A 19,031-nucleotide genomic window follows, 5' to 3' on the forward strand; every position below is an offset into this window, starting at 1 on the left:
CCGGGGCCGGGAATCGAACCCAGAACCTTCTTGCTGCACGGCAACAGCTCTACCAACTGCGCCACTGTGCAGCCTAAGCAAAAAGTAAAGTGTAGTAAAAGTTCTCCTAAAAGTAATTTTTTTTTTTTTTCAAAAAACGTTACTACTCAACTGTGGCAAACATGAATGTCCAGGTCCAGTAGATAAATCAAGTTGGTGGTTAACATCAGTCCAGCAGCTTCTGCCCCTAAACATTAAATAAAATACAATAAATGACCCTAAACGAACTACAGCACAATATCTCCCAATCAGCAGCTGTAAAATTAAACACAACTAAAATGGACAACATTAATAATAACACTTGAAAACATTTAAAAAACATGGCAAAATTACTCATGAATCACTGTACGTGATTAAATTTGTCTAAAATAAAATACTTGTAAAGAAAACGGTTACCGACAGCGACAGGAAAAAAAGGGGGAGGAGCTAACGCTTACTGGTTGCTATGGTAACCACCAACTGTACCGTCACTGGAGAAACAAAGTCTACTTTACTAAACAAGGCAAATTTGAATAATGAAGAGACAAATGCTGACAAACTTCACATCAAATAAAATTTGTGAAATTTTGGTGATTTTGGTTGCCAAAAGTCACACACACAAAATCGGGAGTTATTAATGTTCACTTTTATTTAATCTAAAGAAGTACCTATTAAATACAGGGACAGATGTTTATTAATATTTTAGCAGTTTGTTAAATGGGTTTCATCAATACGTCCTGGCACAACCGGTCCTTTGAGAACAGCCTAAAATGAAAATGAGTTCAACATTCCTGTTATGAAGCATAATGCCAAGTCTGTGGAAGTGGGGCTTTTAATATATGTTAGATTCTTGTGCTTCGTAGCTGGTAACCCCTTTCTTTTAAATCAATATTTGAAACTCTAAATTATATAAAAGCAACATCCATTGTCTGGACTTTTCTACATCTGAAACACGGGAACATACTGATGCAAACTGGCCTGGAGCCCAGTAAAAAATGCCACTATTTCATGACAAGTGACACTTTCTCCCCCCTTCCTCCACCTTGGCTTCCACTTTTGCTGACTCGGCACTTCCTGGTCAGCCATTAACCACCGTCCCTGTGTCAGAGCGTGGTTTGGGAGCCAGATAAGCAGATATTAGCCGGCCTCGCCATCAGCAGAATGGCCCCGGGGGGGGGGGGGGAGGAGCCTTGGCTGGGCATCAGTGGGCAGTGAAGGGCAGAAACTGGCGAGGACATCCGAGGCCGTCGCCAAGCGAGGTCAGGAAAGAGAACCGATTACATGTCATCCTGCCGCTGCCGCCGCAGTAATCTGGCTTTAAAAATATATATAGCTGTAAGTATGACGAGATTTAATCAAAGTGGGACTCAGAAACTGAGGGTTTTCTTTGTGAAGCAAACATTACGGTTTATTTATACGTTGATGGGAGACGTGGAGTTTGATTTGTGTCAGTGGAGCCCAAGAGAAGTGGCGTTCTGTTCATTTACCAAAATAAAAGCCTGACAGTAAAGGAGGTAAAATATCTTACCTAAATAAATATTGGCCTCTTTCTTTCTTCCTTTGGGTGTTTCTTTTTTGGTCTCTTTTGGTTCTTTAGTTCTTTCTTACTTTAGTTCTTTTTCTTTTCCATTCAGTCTTTGGCTCTTTTGATTTTTCTTTGTTTCTTTCTGTCTTTGGTTCCTTTTTTTCTTTCTCTGCTTCTTTCTTTGGTATTTTCTTTTTCTTTTTTTGTTCCTTTCTGTCTTTGGTCCTTTTTTGTTCTTTCTTTTTCTTTGAAAATTCCTAAAAATACACAATCATGCTTGATATTCACAAGTAAATGTGTCAAATTAAGATCCATTCAATAATTTATAACGTTAGTCCATTTATTTCAGAAACTTTCTCACCAACTGAAACACTTTATGTGGATTAATTACACACATATGAGAATGTGGGTTTAATGAAAAGTATATTTAATTTTCACTTAAGCAAGACTGATCGGGATGCATTTTCTAATTGATTTAATGATTATATTTACTTAAAGGTCTTACAATTTAAGTTAAATTTCTCAATATGGCACCTCTACTGTTTTATGGAGCAACATAAGTTTCATAAAAGTAGCAAAATTATCCTCTTTTGTAAGAAGGGGAAAGTTAAGCAGCTTCAATTAGCTTACAGGCGGCAATAGGTGGAGGAGGACTTTCTGCATCACTTTATTCTCCAGACCTTCTCTGGATTTTCATTAAAAGCATTTTAAACCAGGGTTTTATTGGTTTTGAAACCAACTTTTAACTTTTAAAACCTTGCTATACCTAACCGAATCCTTTCTACTGCAGGAGAGCAGCAGAATGCTAATAGGGCTGGTAAACAAAGTGATTTACTGTGTGTGCATTTATTGGTTAAAAGACCAGTGCATCTTTGAGACTGCAGGAATATGTTAGAAGATGCTGTAACACTATTAGGATCACTGTGCGTACAGTGTTGTTCAATTTGCATAGAAATTGGTATCAGGGGTCCGTGGTGGATGTTGTTTATGTAGCGTAAATAATAAAGGATCAAGGTGGAAGATTTTTCAGCGCCACTTTGTATTTCCTTCAGGTCGTCAGATCTTTGTACAATATTGGTGATATAAAACCTTTTTGTGCACGTATACAAAATAAATACTCCAAGGAAATCAGCTGCTGCTGCAGCGTTCTAGCAAAGTTCAAGTAATTTCATTATAAATGTAAATTTTCCTGAAAAAGCTTGTCGTAACTTTCGAATCTTTTGTCACACTGCTAACAAAAACTTCTAAATTATTTTATTGAAATTCGATCAACAAAAAGCAGGATGATAATCATTTATTGTTTTCAAAATGCTTTATAAATGTTTATTCCTCTGCTCTTTATGCTCCTCTAATCTGGAACAAACTTTTAGAAAACTGCAAAACTGCTGAAACACTGAGTTCTTTTATAGGTCTAAAAGCTTGTTTAGAACCACCTTTGATTGCTTGTAAATGAAATTAATGTGTAATCTTGATGATTCTGATGATGGAATTTGAGGAAATATAACATTTACTTCTTGTTTCTTTATGTTTTTATGGCATAAAGCTTCGAATTGCCTTGTTTCCGATTTGATTTGACTCACTATATTAAATTACATTATTTCGTAGGTCACAAATTGGGAGGTTTTGGGAATCACTGACCTAGTCAAAGCCTGACTGAATGGCGACAGCAAAAGTTTGTTATTCCTCCATAAATGATTAAATTTTTTGAAAATTGTCTCAAGTTGAGTATTCATTACCCAATCAATGCGAACATAATCGATACATTTTGAATTCTGCACTTAAAAAAATTAACCAAAGTATGAAGAAACTAAAACTACGAAAACAAACTAAACAATATTTAACTTATAAAAACTAGCAAACACGCTCTAAAACCTATCTGAATTAGACAAAAACTAAGCAAAAATTTAAAACCCTGTCAGAGAAACACTACCAGAAAGACATTTTTGGTAAAAGAAAAAGAAAAGTTTGCATCATTTTCGCTCCCCTCCTAACCAAAGCCCAAATACCAACCAGTTCCTGTTGTTCCATCTCACAAAATCTCCAGACGAAACATAGGATTTTGCGTTTGCACTGTGACAGGATGTGGAAACGTTCAACACCGGAACGCTGCAGCGCCGTGGAAAAGAATTTACTGCTGGCTTCCGCAGCGCTGTACATCCAGCACATACAGATTTGCAGACTCACACGTCTGTAGAAACAATTTGTTTGAAAGTAAGAACTCAAGCAGAAGAAAAACCTTTTGCCGCAGTAGATTTATTTCTCCGGCCAACGTCAGCACCGCAGGATTAAATAAGTTCAGAGCTGCGGTTTGCTCTCTGGGAACCATGTTGCTCTGCGTTTCTCTTCCCCTCCATCTTCTCATCTCCGATATTTGATGGTTGAATGTTCAAACCAAAAACAAAACAAAACAAAACAAAACCTTCAAACAGAAGCTAAATATTCCACTAACAGTATTGACTCATCAGCGCACCCTCCACACACATAAACAAACACTGACTCATGGATATGCACACATCAAATAGCCGCTGAAGTACAAAACACACTGCAGGAGCGGACCGCTGTCACGCCGAAACGATTCATTTAAATCACCACCGTCCCAACGCTGCACTTTTAATAGACCTCTGCCTCTTTACGGCTCTCCACATCTTAAACCCATCAATCCGCCGCTCCGCTTCTCTTCCCTCTCTGCGTGTTTCTCCGTCATATCAGATGGGAGCGGTGACGCAGCCTCCCTCCGTCCCTCTCATCTGTGTTTGCCCACTTTATCTCCATCCTTTTCACCACCAACTCCTTTCATTTTACCACAGGTCTCTCTATTTTTGTTGTTGTTGCTTTGTTCCCCTGTTATTTCTTTCTTCTTCATTTCCCTCCTTCGCTAAGAGGGCTTGAGCCAGTGCAGCGGCGGTGCATGTGTAGAGGGATTAGATGAAGGGAAAGGAGAGCCGGGCAGAAAGTGAGTCAGAGGCAGAACCCAAGGACAGCAAACAAAAAGAGACGGATCGACTCGGAGGCTGTAAATGAGCCTTCTGGAGGGACGGATTGAACGAGGACGGATTCTCTGCGACCCATTGAGCAACGAAGAAATCGACTTGGAGATCAAATTCCTGCTGTTTCAATAAACAGCTCACAAACTTTCACTAATGACGTGCAGGAAGCAAAGAAGGTCTTCAGAAATCATTCATAGGAGTAAAAATCACCTTGGATAGTTCATGTTTATTTCCAATTAGCAGAAACCAAAACATGACGCACAGATTCATGTCTATTACATTTTTTAACCAGTGCAACAGAAATTGATTTAGACTGCTTTCACATCACCGTTTTTCAGTCAGATTTAATTGAACTCTAGTCTGTTTGCCCAGAAAGTCCAGTTTGTTTGGGAGGAATCAAACGAAAATAATCCTCAATCTCGGTTTGATTAAAGTGAACTCTGCCGCAGTCCAAATTCGGATGTGAACGTCAAGCAGATCAGAGACCGCTCCAAAAGCAGGAAGTGGACTACAACACAGGGCATTTTAGGTAAATAAAACCAAAACAAATTCTCTGGTGGAAGAAATGGCTTCTGGTCTTTTGCCAAAAGCAAAAGAGAAATCCTACAGCCGCAAAAATCTGACGTCACAACGTTTTGTTTACATTTTATGAAGAAGGAAGTTGCGCTTAGTGTTTTCTTCTGGGGTTTTTCTGTCATTTTTTTCCCTCTGTAATAGCAATACGTTGTATCTTGGTATATCTTAAAAATCAAATTTTATTTTTAAGTGTAGCTCCTATTCATCTCTGCACCACCCGGACGCTTAATTTCCCCCGATGTAATTCACATCGCCCAGAGGAAAAACTAATTTTCATAGAAAATCAGCTTGTAGCTCCTCGGCTACCGACAGTCAGAAAGGGACATTTTGTTTATGACTTATCGATCCAAGAAGTTGGAATCAGTCGCACTGCGCTTTGTGCTTCAGGGGTAAATGGGAAAGGCTTCATGGCGTGTTGCTCTGGCTTTCTTTAGCTGCACTTATATCGTGCCGGCGAGGTAACAAAAACACCTGGACTAATAGAGATCTTTGTGTCCTCGTAAGTCAAGGTGAAGAGCGGCAATGACAGAGATGCGTGACTGTGCAGCTTAAAGAAAAAGAATCTGTTCATTTTCTAATAATGTGGCATAAAAAAAAAGAAAATTTGGGTTACATAAATCGTTTCTCAGAAAGCCTGTTAATTTTCCCACATTTAAGTAAATACATTTGTAAGATTTGCAGCAGAGTTGATGGTGTTAGCTGCATCCATGTAGCCTTTCTGTCGATGCCAAACATGTTTTTCTGCCACTTTTCTGTCCTTTATTGAGTTGGACGATCATTGTTTGTAGAAACAAGACATTCAGTAATTTAACAAATGTGTCCCTGAATTGCTTGGTCAGACACTGGTGGGGGACGGCACTGTGTCGGTCACTGTGGCGTAAACAGATCTAATCCTGAAGCGTTTATTGTAGCTGAAATCAGAACTGAAGGTGGAACATTGACTATAGACTGGCATTGCCACTGGTGCATTTTGAGGTATCTCAGTTTTAAGAAACCATACATATGTTTGGAGTGTGGGTGGAAAATGGAGAGAACCTGTCCAGGTATGAGAAGAAAATGTGAAATCCATGCAGAAAGATTGGGATTCACACCCTTTTACCCTCTATTTGCGTCATCCGGAGGGCTTGGACTCGACCTGCAATGATTCAAGAGCCTTGATTATTACATCTTGAGGAAGATCACCTACCTGTCTCGAAGCTTCGTTAAATTATGTTTTACTGTTTCGGACGGATATTATTTATGTTGCGCAACGCTCTCACTTCTGCCAGTGAGTTGTTGAGGAATATTAAGCGCTATTAGCACAACGTAGTGTGACCAAATGTCCTCTTGTCTGTGTTTTTATAGTTTTTTTAGGTGTCCTTAAATGTGTGTTTGTGCGTGTGATGAAAGTGTCAGAGATCCAGTCGCTCACATGGACATAAAAGTGATAAATGGCTGTTCAGAGTGAGAGTTTGTCTGTTAAACTGACTGAACATGAATAGGTAAACTATGAAAAGTGTCTTTTTTCAGCCTGTTGCTTTACTTCTTTTTTATTAAATTGAATATAATTTCAGATTTTTGTGTATCTTTGTGAAGGTTGACTTCAGAAGTAAAACTCATTGTTTCAGGTAAATTTCTTAAGCTATAGAAAAGTGATTGTTGGGGATAAACCAGGTGATATTGATAACTGTTAATTCTGCTGTTATGCCAAGATTTATCAATATTTTCTTTTATCAAGTTTTTTTATTCAATTAATCATCAGCAGACTTGATAGGTTGATTACTAAAATGATTGTTTAGTTTAATTGCCTTCTGGAGGAGTGGACCCTGTTGAAGTTTTAAATTTCACCAATTGCTTACATTTGCATCTTTTTCCTACATTTCACTTATATTCAGAATGAAAACAGTGACAAATACTCAGTTGACACATTTTCACCACGGCCTCTGTGGGCCAGTCAGAGCAGCGGGCCGTTTCACGCCGCTGAGCAGATCTGAAATTAGCCGTGAGTAAATAAAACGGGATAAATGAGAGGGAAAGGAGTGTGGCTGCACAGAGCCAGAGTCGGTTTGGCTCAGCTGGCCGGGATGTCTGCGGTTCTGTTCTGGGACGCATCAGGTCCTGACCAATAACACCCGCACACCTGCTCTCTGCCTCCCACATCTCCCTCATCTCCCCTCCAAGCAGCTGCCAAGCCCATAATGACACTGCCCCACAACAGCATCCCTCCTCTGCAGCCATCTTTTCTGTGTTTTTTCCCCCTCTTCCTGACCCCATCGTGACCCCTCGTGTTCGCTTTTTCACCAGATCATCCAGTCTCGCCTCTTGCATCGAATAAACTTTACTCGACCTTGGGATAAATATTAAAATCTTCCACTTCTGTCGCTTCGGTTCTTAAAGTTGGCAAACAAGCCAGAATTAAGAATATGAAAGCGAGATACTCTCCAACATTGTGGGGTCTCCACAGACCTAATTGAAGTTTGATACGTTTGATGATTTAATCATTAACCCGTAAAGTAGAGACGCATTTGTGATGCGCCAGTCATGTCATTGGCTGTCCTCTACTGGAAATTATAGCTAAATCCACAAGAGACAGTAAGACGCTTAGAAGAAAAACATATGACTTGGATAGTTTGTTGCTGGTTTCTTTTGGTTAGAATAGTAAATAGAAATGTTATTTTGACACTGGAGCTGTAAGTTTTACTTACTTTCATTAAAACTGAGTTTTCAGCAAATTTGTTAGCCCAAGTTAATTTCAGTATTCAGATAAAACACTGGATTCCTATGGACATAATTATGACTATTTCAGGTCCCTATTAAGCCTAAAAATATATATTAATATCATTTATCTATTTCCTGTTTTGGCTTTTAATTTCCTCATAATCCACACTGTTTTTAAGCTAGCTAGCTTTAGCACAGCGAAAACATGACAATAAACAGGTTTTACTCTTAAATTAGCCCATCACTACTCCTCTCAGGTGGTTAAAATTTCTCTATTTATCAAAATTACTGTTTTATCAGTAACATATTTGTCAGTAAACTACAGCATGTTGTCTAGACTTTTAAGTTAGCATGCTAGTGTTATTGCTAATGCTAATGTGATTCAGGGTTTCAATGTGTAAGAAGAGAGTCAGAAAAACACTTTCACTGCATGCACACTGCAAAACAAAAATAAACCAGAACAGATTAATAATCTTCAAATATAAGCTAAAGGAGTTAAAATCTGCTTAGAAAAAGGGAAACATTTTCAAAGTTAGCACAATTGTTTTGGGAGAATCTTTAACCTAGCACTGCTTTAGCCATTCTCAGAATCTTTTCTTAAATATTACTGTTTATTTTAGAGGAACAATTCATTTTCTAAAATCATTTTCTAAAGGCTTTCAATTTGGAAGACTATTAAAAACTATTATTAAATTATTATTTTAATGCCTACCATATTTTTCTTAGGACATTTTAGAAAAATAATCATGAAGTAAATGCTTTCTAGCTGGATCTTTGGTGGATAAATACTGTTTTGTGTGGACCTTGCTGATCATTTTGTTACACTTCTCCAAAAATAAACCCCACTAATGAGTATTATGCCAACACTTCCTGTTGTGGACTTGATTGCTTTCGCTTATATTCAGTATGTTCCTATGTCTATTAAAAGCCAAAACCACCTACTGCTGGTGCGAGAAGTCATAAAAATTAGCTCTCCACTCCAATTTGTCCTCACTTTTTAGTTGAAGAGATTTTCTTTTCTCCCGGTTGACTATTTTAGAAGTCATTAATCAAGGGTGCTGGGGCTCGACCGTTTGTGAATAACCGGTTCGGACAGGCTGGAGAACAAAAAAAGCAAAGGCCATTTTAAGTGCTGTATTACACAACCTGTCCATCACACTCTGAGACACACACTTCCACTCAGTCAGAGTCCGAGTTTTGAGGCGAACTGTGAAGCCCGAGCGGTACTGTGTGCACAGAGGTGGGTTAGCAGTAAGAGTGGCCCTCCTCTCTTTATTAAAGGGATGGACGGAGGTGAAGAAGACGGCAGCAGAGGAGAGGGACTCGGCCAGATAGACACCTAAAATAGTCCAGAATCGACAGCCTTTGTGAAAAACAGGCTTTTGCAAAGTCACACTTGCCTGAAGCAAAACATCTGAAGTCTCCTGGAATAATAGATTCACCATGCACTCTTTTCTTTCTCAGCATGCCTTTTTTCCCTCACTACAAAGAGCTGCTGCAAAGAGACGTTATTTTCTCCGCTTTTTTTTTTTGTCCACATTTTGTCCTCTTCTACATACAAAAAACCCAAAAAAACAATACAAACGCTTTTGTTGCATTGACAGCATAATATTGATTTGACAAAATCTGCTTTTAGGAAGCCAAATCACACAGAATGGGACGGTTGGATTTATATGTTTTTCTTCTCAGGAAACAAGAAAATGTATGAGCTTTTGGCATAAACTCACTCCTTTTTTCCATCTACAATGGCCCTAATGCTATAAAAAAATCTGAATTTTTCAGATTAGTCTCTGAAATTTTTTAGAAAAAATTTCAANGNTTNTCCACAATTTATTTTGAGATTTCTGAGTTTTTTTTCTTGCAAATTTTCCACTTTCGGAGCTCAGAAATGTCCTTGTTCTTACTAGAAAAATTTAGAGTTTTTGGCAGAAATTTACTCCTTTTTTTTCTTTTTCTATCTACGACAACTCTAATACGCTCCTGTACATTTAAGTTTCTTAATCAACTATGTATGTTCACCAGGGGCGCATGGATGACTTTTAGTACTGCTGACATAATTACATAAGTCATGCTTGCAGATGTGAGTTACTATCCTGACATGAAACTCTCACTATCACCCTGATCAGATTTTAAAAAGCTGCAATTTTGTTTATTATGAGTCAACAAATTAGAAACAACAAAAGCATACACACATTCTGCAGGAATCGTCATACTTACCTGCTTACACTCTGATGAATAAACAAACACAATCTCTGTTTCTGTCCCTGGACTCCAATCCCTCCCTCTCAGCAATCCCCGGTGCAGCCAGCTACTTCGTGCTTGGAGAGCAAAAGCAAAATCAAAGTGCTGTGTGAAATATGGCTCGGATTTGCTATTAGGTAAAGCCTTTGTTTTTCATGGCACGGAGGCAGGATGGAGGATTTAAGCTTTCTTATCAGAGAGCATACAGATTAGCCAAATGGGAAGCAGCCACCGCCGCCGCCACATCGCGCCGCTTTTCAAGTTGGTAGCGCTTTAGATACCAAAGCTGGGTGTGTAGAGAGAAGTGGATAAACATTTCATCACATCCTCCCTCAGGTTTTGGTAAAAAAAAAAATGTTGGAAGAAGAAAAGAGAAATTAGGTGTAAATAATGAGCTCTTGACTTTAATTTCCTGTCATGTTGAGAGGTTTTTAATTCAAATAATAAAAAAGAAGTTTCTTTTTTTTTTTTTCCAAATCCTCTTCCAGCGTTTCGCTTCATTGGTCAGGTGTAGTGGAAAAGGAGCTGCTCATGCGTGCTAACGGGGATAAAAGCTGCTCTTGGAGACATCTATTTCTAATTTTTTAGTATATAATTACATTATTCGTGTGCATATGGCAAAGCAAAACTGGAAAAAACCCCCAAAAAAGAACCTTTGAAGCCCAGCTGCGCGTGCGCTTGGACATGCAACAAACACGCAGCGCCTCTGCGAAGGGTACTGCGAGTGCACGGCCGCGCTGTCCTGTCATCTTTTATTCAGCAGGCCACTGTGCGTCTATTTTCAGCTCTGCACCACTCCGCAGAATGAGCTGCTTTCTAGCAAAGAGAACGGGCTCATTTCAGCAAAACGTTCCCCTTCATTTCCCTTTTTACTCCAACAGATGCAAACATCTGCGTCTGTGCAAATTCGGCTGCATATTCATAGCCGCCGCCGACTCGTCTTGTGCGACGCCGTTCGACTTCTAACAGCGGGGTGGCGAAGTCATTTAAATACAGCTCCTCTCCACACCGATTCGGCTGTAAGCAAGCAACTGATGTGCTGTGCTTAATGGCATTTGGAGACCGGCAGCCTTTAAGGAAAGTGAAGTGGAAGGGTGACTTTGCGGCTCGCCACTGTTTGAAGGAGAAGCGGCGTTGAAGGGAGGCTCCACAGGCCCCTGTGGGAGCCTCATTGAGTCAGCAGTGGAAGCCTGAATAATTAGAGGCTAGCTCTGGGTCTCTGTCATCATTACACTGCTACGCGTATTTAATATTCAATGAGACTTTATTTTTTATTTATTTCGTACGAGAGTGGGCGAAAGGGCAACTTTGCTGGAGGACGAGCCACGTGCCAACAAAGATATGCTAACATGCGCTCATGCGAGAGCTCAGAGGGCTGTGAATGCAGTCTTACTGCACGTCCGCTCCAGGCGCACTGTTGCATGGCTCACGCTGCTGTACAGAAGCTACAGATGACGAGTTTGACCCCAGAGGTCAACCAAGTCGCTCCGGTTGACCTTGGTGGGAAGTGAAGCTAGACATTCAAGTCGAGTCTTGTATAGCAACTAAAATGTCTCCATTTACGCACAAAATATCTGGAAGTAAGGATTTATTAGACATTTTATGGGATTTTTAAAAAAAAAGTGTACTAACAGGTTTTTAAATACAGCAAATAAATACGTTTTTCCACCTCTAATGGGACATGGAGTTCTGGAAAACATTAAGAGATGACTTAAAATGATCAGTTTCTCTGATTTTACTCTTTATATGTTTATATTTGAGTAAAATGATCATTGTTTTATTTTATGAACTACTGACAACATGTCAATGAAATTAGTTTTTATTTGCAGAAAATGAGAAATGGTCAAAATAACTAAAATGATGCAGGGCTTTCAGACCTCAAATAATGCAAAGAAAACAAGTTGATATTCATTTAGAAACAACAAAACTAATGTTTTAACTCAGGAAGAGATCAGGAATCAATATTTGGTGGAAAAACCAGGAACTTTTCAACAGGGTTCAGTGCAGTGGGCTCTTCATCTTATCCAGATCTGTATTTCTGCAATTCAACAACAACAAAAAACGGGTTGGGATAGGTCTATGGTTTATATAAAACATGTTTGTTATATTTTTTACACTAAATAATTCGTAGATAATGAGATTTCAGTCTGATCAGTTCTGTCCATTTTCAGCTGTTTTAGGGCGTCCTGTCCCTTTAAATCCTGCTGCTGGCCACGCCCCCAACTCAGTGCTTACACTCACAGACGTGTAATTATGCAGTTGTAGATCCTTGAAAAGCATTAGTAGAGCCTCCTTTACAACCAACAAGAATTGTAAGTCAACAACAAAACGCCTGTCTTTTCCAGCAGCCATTGTACAGCGGTAAAACCAGCTGACCAAACGTGCTGGAGCTCAGCTTCGGTTGCGAGGTAGCGTTGATTGTGCCTTAAACAACCAGGAGGTTTTTGAAAGACCTCATTTCCCAAACGCCAAAAAACATGAACTTAATTCTTAAAGGCATTTATGAACCTGGAGAAAAGTTTATTGAAAAAGTCTGACATGGAGTTCTGCTAATATACCGGAGGTTATTATATTAAAAATCTATGTAAAGACGGTGGGCCTCATTAATCAACATGAAGTGTAATTAAAAACGAAAAGGGACAAGCTTGATTAAAGTTATGAGTTACTGGCAGAGCTGCTGTTGTATTGGGCTGTGGTTTCGTTTACACGGTTCTGCTTAATGAAGTGATCAAATATCAGTTTTGCTCAAATGGAACCAATAAAAAGCCACAACTTTGTAGAAGAAAAACAGCTGTAAGTGTTTTTTTTTTTATGCCCATGTTCTGTTTGTTAACAAATTGCCTTTTTGTGTTTAGGACCCCATAGTGACTGCACAACCTGAGAAAACAAATCTGGAGGTCAACTCATTCAAGAATATCTGGAGAAGCCGGCAGGTTAGATCTTCCTCTTTGCTTATGTCCTACCTTTTATCTAACAGTGAAAGCCAGCGGCGGTTATCGCATGCTAATATATTCCCAGTGGGCTCCTGCATGCATTATGGGCCTGGATCCAGGGTATTTGGACATGTTGGCATGTTGTTGTGCAGAGAAGAGAAATTTCTCACCATTTTTCCATCAATCCTCTTAGCAGAAACATACCTGCTGCTGGTGGCTGATGTATTGTTACTGTGCATTGTGCAGCGGAGCTCCATTTGTCTCAATCACACAATTCTTCTGTTATCATTCCAGCTCAGTTACTTCTGGGAATGTCCCCCAAGCATAACATATGAGTAATGCTGCGCATATCCATTACACAAATAAAATGTGAGGCCAGGTTCCTGTTTTTACAAATGGCATTTTGGGAGCGATTAAAGAGACTAGCTACGCATTTAGCTGAAGAATAATCCCAAATATCAATATTGGCATTGGGACTAATGGGTGGTGGACATTTATAAATAAATGTTGCACTGTACTAATTGGGCAGATGTTGTTTTAAAACCTTTCTGCTGTTCAATACTTCAGCAGAAAGGTGGCGTTGTGCGCTGGATTGTAACGACTGTCAGTCTTTACCATTAAGATCCAATTATTCTTAGGACAATAGGTTTTCCAAAGGAGATTTGACCTTTCTAGAAGACATTGCAACAAAATGAACAATGTAGGTTTTCGGAAATCCTCTGGTCCTAAGACAATATACTGAAATGTTAAACAAAAAGCTTTGGGTTTCTGGAAAGTAACCAGCAAATTTAAGTCAAAATGGAGTCAAAAGCCATTAGACAAAACAGACTTGGTGAATGATAATGTCTGAGATCACCTTGAAAACAGTTGTATTTAGGCTGTGACTGTCTGTCTTTTAATGATTCAGGTGAAAAACAGAGCCACTCTGTTGGAATTACTGCAAACCAGACTTTAATCAAGCATTCCTGAATGAATGCAAACGCTAAGATTAACATTGTGAAAACTAAGATATGCCTCAGGTTGTATTAGCAGATAAACAATGAATTTTTCATGAAGAAGGTCAAATTAAAACATCTAAATCTTGCATATTTTAAACATCGCCTGCCATTTAATGATTTTGTCAGAAACAGTCGATAGAAAGTCTATTGGACATGCCACATTCAAAGACCAGTTCAGAGACATGTTTTGATCAGCCATGCTAACAAGGCTATAAAAAAAACATGAAAACACATGAAAATATATTTTACACCATAGTCTCCTGACAGTAGCTGCTTTAAATAACTCTAATATACATTAAAAGGAAGAAAACAAAGTCTATTTAGCTGCTGGATGAGGCTATAAGGGGGATGCTAATTTTAGCAATGATTAGCTGACCTAATATCGTAGCAACTAGAGTTAACAAGTTGCATAAGAACTACTAAATCAGTCTTACAGTTTAACATGAACACTATTTAGACTCCTACTGAAGCTGAATTTTATTCTGTGTAGCAAGAAGCTAACATCTAGCAGCTAATAAGCTAAGGCTAATGCATTCCCATTAACTGCTACTAGCATAAATGTGCTAACAGCCTCTCCAGACAATTGCAGCACCGCTTTTAAATCAGAAAAAAGTAGGATATAACAGTGTTACACAGAAAACAATAAACTAAACAATCAACAGAAAGATAATAGCTGTGCTAAATGACTAGGCTAAGTGCGATTAGCAGTAAACAGTGGCGTTTTACCGTGGGGGTCACGGTGGGGTTGTTGTTTGTTTCTCAGGGTTCAAAACAAAAGAATGAAGCAAATAAAAAAAACATTTCATCATTTAATATATTAAGTGAGTCACTTGTGTCTCCAGAGCTGCAGATTGCTAGACATTAGCTTTGTAATGCTAACGATTAGCATGTATGAACTGTTAATGCTGGCTCACAGCTTTTCATTTCATCCTGTTGATGAAAACCAGAAACATTGAGTGATGTAATTCTCTGTGGCTTTGTTTCAGCTCAGTGTTTTGGTTAAAAACTCGTTAACATTTTATGCTGTGCTTGAAAATTGCTGCCATTGCGGGTTCTGTCTTTTAAATTAGCCAGTATCCTGCCTTTCCTATGCTCGCTCAACAGTCCCGGTCTGAGTGGACGGCAGCTCGTTGCACGCCCCTCTAAGGCCTGAGCAAAGGGGAGAGAGAAAACTGAGAGAAATTACATGCTAATGTTCCACTGCAGAACCAGAAACGGTCAAAACTCGGGTCTCAGGCCTGTGAACATCTCTTTATTGATCTCATATTCTATGCTTTTTCTTTGGAAACAAAGTCTATCAGTGTAAGCTTCATGCTATTTAATTATCTGGAAATCACAATAAAAAATGATTTTATATGGAGTGGTCTGTTGCCTTATTGGCAGCACTGGCAAAAATCCTTAAGAAGGCGTAAAATATATGAATCTGTGACTGCAGCAGCATAATCCTACACTGAAAATAATAAATCCATGAAATCATGTTCAACACATTTACTGGCATCCTTAATGCAAACACTTTGTACATAATGGTTCCTTCTTATTTCTGTGGGATTTGAATAAAAGGAAGGTGGATTTTGCAACCATTTCTGATAATTTGATCTGGATTAATATCTTGCTAAAAGACCCAATTTTGTATCTAAAATATCCTGATATATCAAAGAGTTTCTGATGCCATGCACTCGTACCAAAGTTCAAAGTGAGATGGAAAGTATTTAAAAACTGGCCCGCAGCATCACAGATCATCACAAAGCTTTGATGAAATCTATTTTGCATAAATAAATTATATTTTTTAACCAAAGAACAGACTTTTAACCACTGAGTAAGTTGGATTTTCCCACATTTTGTTTGTTATTGTGATTAAAAGTGTTTATTTTAGATTTTTGTTTGTTTACGATGTGGCAACATGTTTTATTTATGACTGTACTAAAAGCAGAGCAACAGAAGCAGCCATTTTGAGTAAAAACATGAGTACGTCTTCACGTTTCCTTAAATGTAGGTGAAACAAATGTAGGCGGTTAGAACAAGAGAGTTGGCTCGAGGAAAAATGTACAATTTGTGCTTCAGAAGTCTTTACTGAATAATTGATCACTGATCATTAATGTGACACTAATTAAAGGCAGCAAACTCATTTATCAAGATGGCTGCCGTGGCTGCAGCAGCACAGTGTCGCCACTTTAACGGGAAAATCAACGTTGAGGTTTGTGTTAGTGTTGTGTGTGTGTGTGTGTGTGTGTGTGTGTGTGTGCGTGTGTGTGTCCAGGTGTGGTGAAGAGATTGCGGTTTGGCTTTTTGTGAATTTACTAAACCACAACAAGGGACCAGAAAAACGTCAAGAGGGAGAAAAATGGAAAAAGTGAATTGTAAATCAATTAATTGTTTGCATCTCTTCCAGGAACAAACATTTAATCGACTTACACTTAATGGTTTATTAGATTACAATTAATCCCCATTAATTAACTAATAATGTCCACTTAGACCTTCTTTTATGGTGCGTTCACACCGAACGCTTCAAGCTGGACGTGTGTGCAGTAGGCGAACGTTGAGAGGAGCCGGTCTGTTTGTACAATGGCGGATGAAACTGACACCAAAATATTATGTAGTAAAGCTTCTGCAATCATAACGGAGACTCGGGTGTCTTTCCTGAACATTTTGTGTTCAGTTTCTATTGATAACGACACGACGGGCTTTTTTTCATCTCCCGGTTACTTTGATCAATAGTGGATTAAATGTTGGGATTATCTGGGTTTTATTTACTGAATTCAGCAGAATGTGGCCACCCGGCTCGTGCTTGAATATGCCAGATAATTCTCAGGTTTTGTGAGTTTCACAAGCTTTGTGGGCGCCGACGTGGGTCGCTATTAGTGCTGTTTTTGTCTCACCAGAGCCCAGTTTGACGACCTTTAACCCACATTGGTGCCTGCATCTCTTGGCAGGACACCAACTACAGATCACTGTGTCACAAAGCGGAGTCTCTCTGATTGGTTGACGCTCCGCATCGAGCGGCAGAAGTTCAGATTTTTCAACTCCAGCATCAAACGCTCAAAACGCTTCAGTCGCGCAGCAAAATGAGCCACGATGTGTGTCTGCGTCGACTCTGAATGTAAACCAGGACGCTCAGATCACGTTTGGTGTGAACGCAACATTAGTGTTGTAGTTTGACTGCCATCCAGAAGAGGGCGCCGCTGGTCATTCTAAGAGGAGTCAGTTGATACAGAATTAAAGATGGCGGCACCATACCAGAATGGGAAAGAGAAACGGTCCAAACAAAGTCCGATTTGGGTTCTGTTATGAAATATATACACTCAAGAAACTCCTAAATTTTCCCCTTAACACTCCTTCATGACAGAGCAACGTCAACATATTAGAAAACTCAAGTTTTTAATAAAATGGCCGCTTATTAATTAATCATTAGTTAATCAATAAGATTAATCAACTTTAGTTTAACTCATTAATCAATAACTTACATCTCTAATCCCTGGTAATAATGGAAACCTCTTAAAGGTTTGGATATAATAATAATAAATGCGCTAATCCTATTATGCTCTCCATTTCTTACCATCTTAATTAGCAATAAACACCATAAAAGCAGCAATAAAATAAAGAGGTTTGACGTTACCTGAAGCTAGAATTGATATGGAAGCCTAATAATATTAAAAATCCTTGCTTTTTCCTACTTTACTTATTTATTTAACCTTTAATTAACCAGGAAGTCCTTTCAGGATTACCGTCCATGTGCAGAAACCTGGTGTGCATTTGAAGCCTCAACACTTCAGCTCTTCATTTCAGGCGTTTTATTTCCTCCCTTTTGTTTCTTTCAGCACATTTTAATTCAGTCTCAAAGTAGTTAACGATAAGCGACGCTGTGCCGCCTCTGAAGGCTGCACCTCCCCCCGTAGGGCCCGGTTCTCCAGAACCGTGACGGCTGTTATTTCAGACGTCTCCCCCTTTCGCCGCGGGGCGCCATGTTTATGCCGCTCGTTGCATTAAGAGCAAGCGGAGGAATCACGCCGCAGCCGACGGAGTGATAAAAACGGGCGGGAATCGGTGTGAGCGGACATGTCGGCGAGCGTATTTCACTCCTTATGCGAGAAGTGCTGAGTGTTTTATGGATCTTTAATCCGCATGCTGTGTTCTGGCTCACTGAGAACGTGAAATAAAAACCACTGGTTCCTGAAAGGCTTTTCTTTTTTCCCCCTTAAATGTTGAAATTGTCTGTAAGTGAAGGCAAATGGCGACTCCTGGATTACTTAAAGTTATTCTTTGAGTTTCAATAAAGTGCAGAACAAACAGACGAAAAAACTATTTATGTTGTTGCCCTAAATCCTGACCATCTCTTATTTATCAATTGATATATTTATTGACTTTTCCTTAACATCCCAGTGGTACTGAAGATTCTTCTCATAAATAATACAATTAATTTATATTTGATTTTGTTTGATCTTATTTAAATCCTATTTTGAACTTATTTTTACTGCATATTTTAATATTGTGTCTGTTTTTATGTTAAACTATGTAAGTAACTCCAGATTATTTGTGGAAAATTTGCATATTCTTTGGAGAGCAGAAAGAAATATTGCTTAGGAAACTGAGATACCTTTGCCTAATTCTTCTTGACGTACTATTGGCTGATGCTCGAAAACCAGCCAATCCAGAAGCGCCATTTATTTTCCTTGGTGCTGATTGGCTGAACCACCAAAGCAGAAATAACGAAGATTATAGATGTTAGCTTTTGTGCTAGCGCTAAGACGGTTTCCACTGCGTATTATGATATATTTGGTGTTTTCACTCTTAAAATAGGAAGCTATAAACATTTTTCGAGGAGATCTGAATACTGGGAGTCCTCTTTAAACATCAGGTAAATTATTTTTTTTAAGCAAACATGCTTGGAGTTTCTGCTTTCGTTCCCAAACAGCGTTAGCTTAATAACAGTGATGATGGGTGGAAATGCTTTGCATATTTCTTTTTCTTTTTTTTTTTTTTTTTTTTTTTTTCGCTCACAGCAACCCCTCTCCTCAACAAACTTCCTGTATGAGTTGGACAAAATCACACAGGATGTTTT

The 19,031-nt window shown here is 38.9% G+C and overlaps 1 protein-coding gene across 4 annotated transcripts in view; it reads left to right on the forward strand.

The window, feature by feature from the left end:
* The window catches only part of nlgn2a (neuroligin 2a), a 145,971-nt gene that overhangs the window by 32,949 nt on the left and 93,991 nt on the right, over positions 1 to 19,031 (forward strand). For all 4 annotated transcript variants that reach the window (XM_015051044.1, XM_015051042.1, XM_015051046.1 and 1 more), the window contains exon 2: positions 12,900 to 12,977. The gene's annotated coding sequence lies outside the window, so the exon portion shown is untranslated. The remainder of the gene's footprint in view (positions 1 to 12,899; positions 12,978 to 19,031) is intronic.

This window comes from Poecilia latipinna, unplaced genomic scaffold (assembly GCF_001443285.1).
Source record: "Poecilia latipinna isolate Pla-1442-1.1 unplaced genomic scaffold, P_latipinna-1.0 Scaffold1026, whole genome shotgun sequence".
Classification (NCBI taxonomy): domain Eukaryota; kingdom Metazoa; phylum Chordata; class Actinopteri; order Cyprinodontiformes; family Poeciliidae; genus Poecilia; species Poecilia latipinna.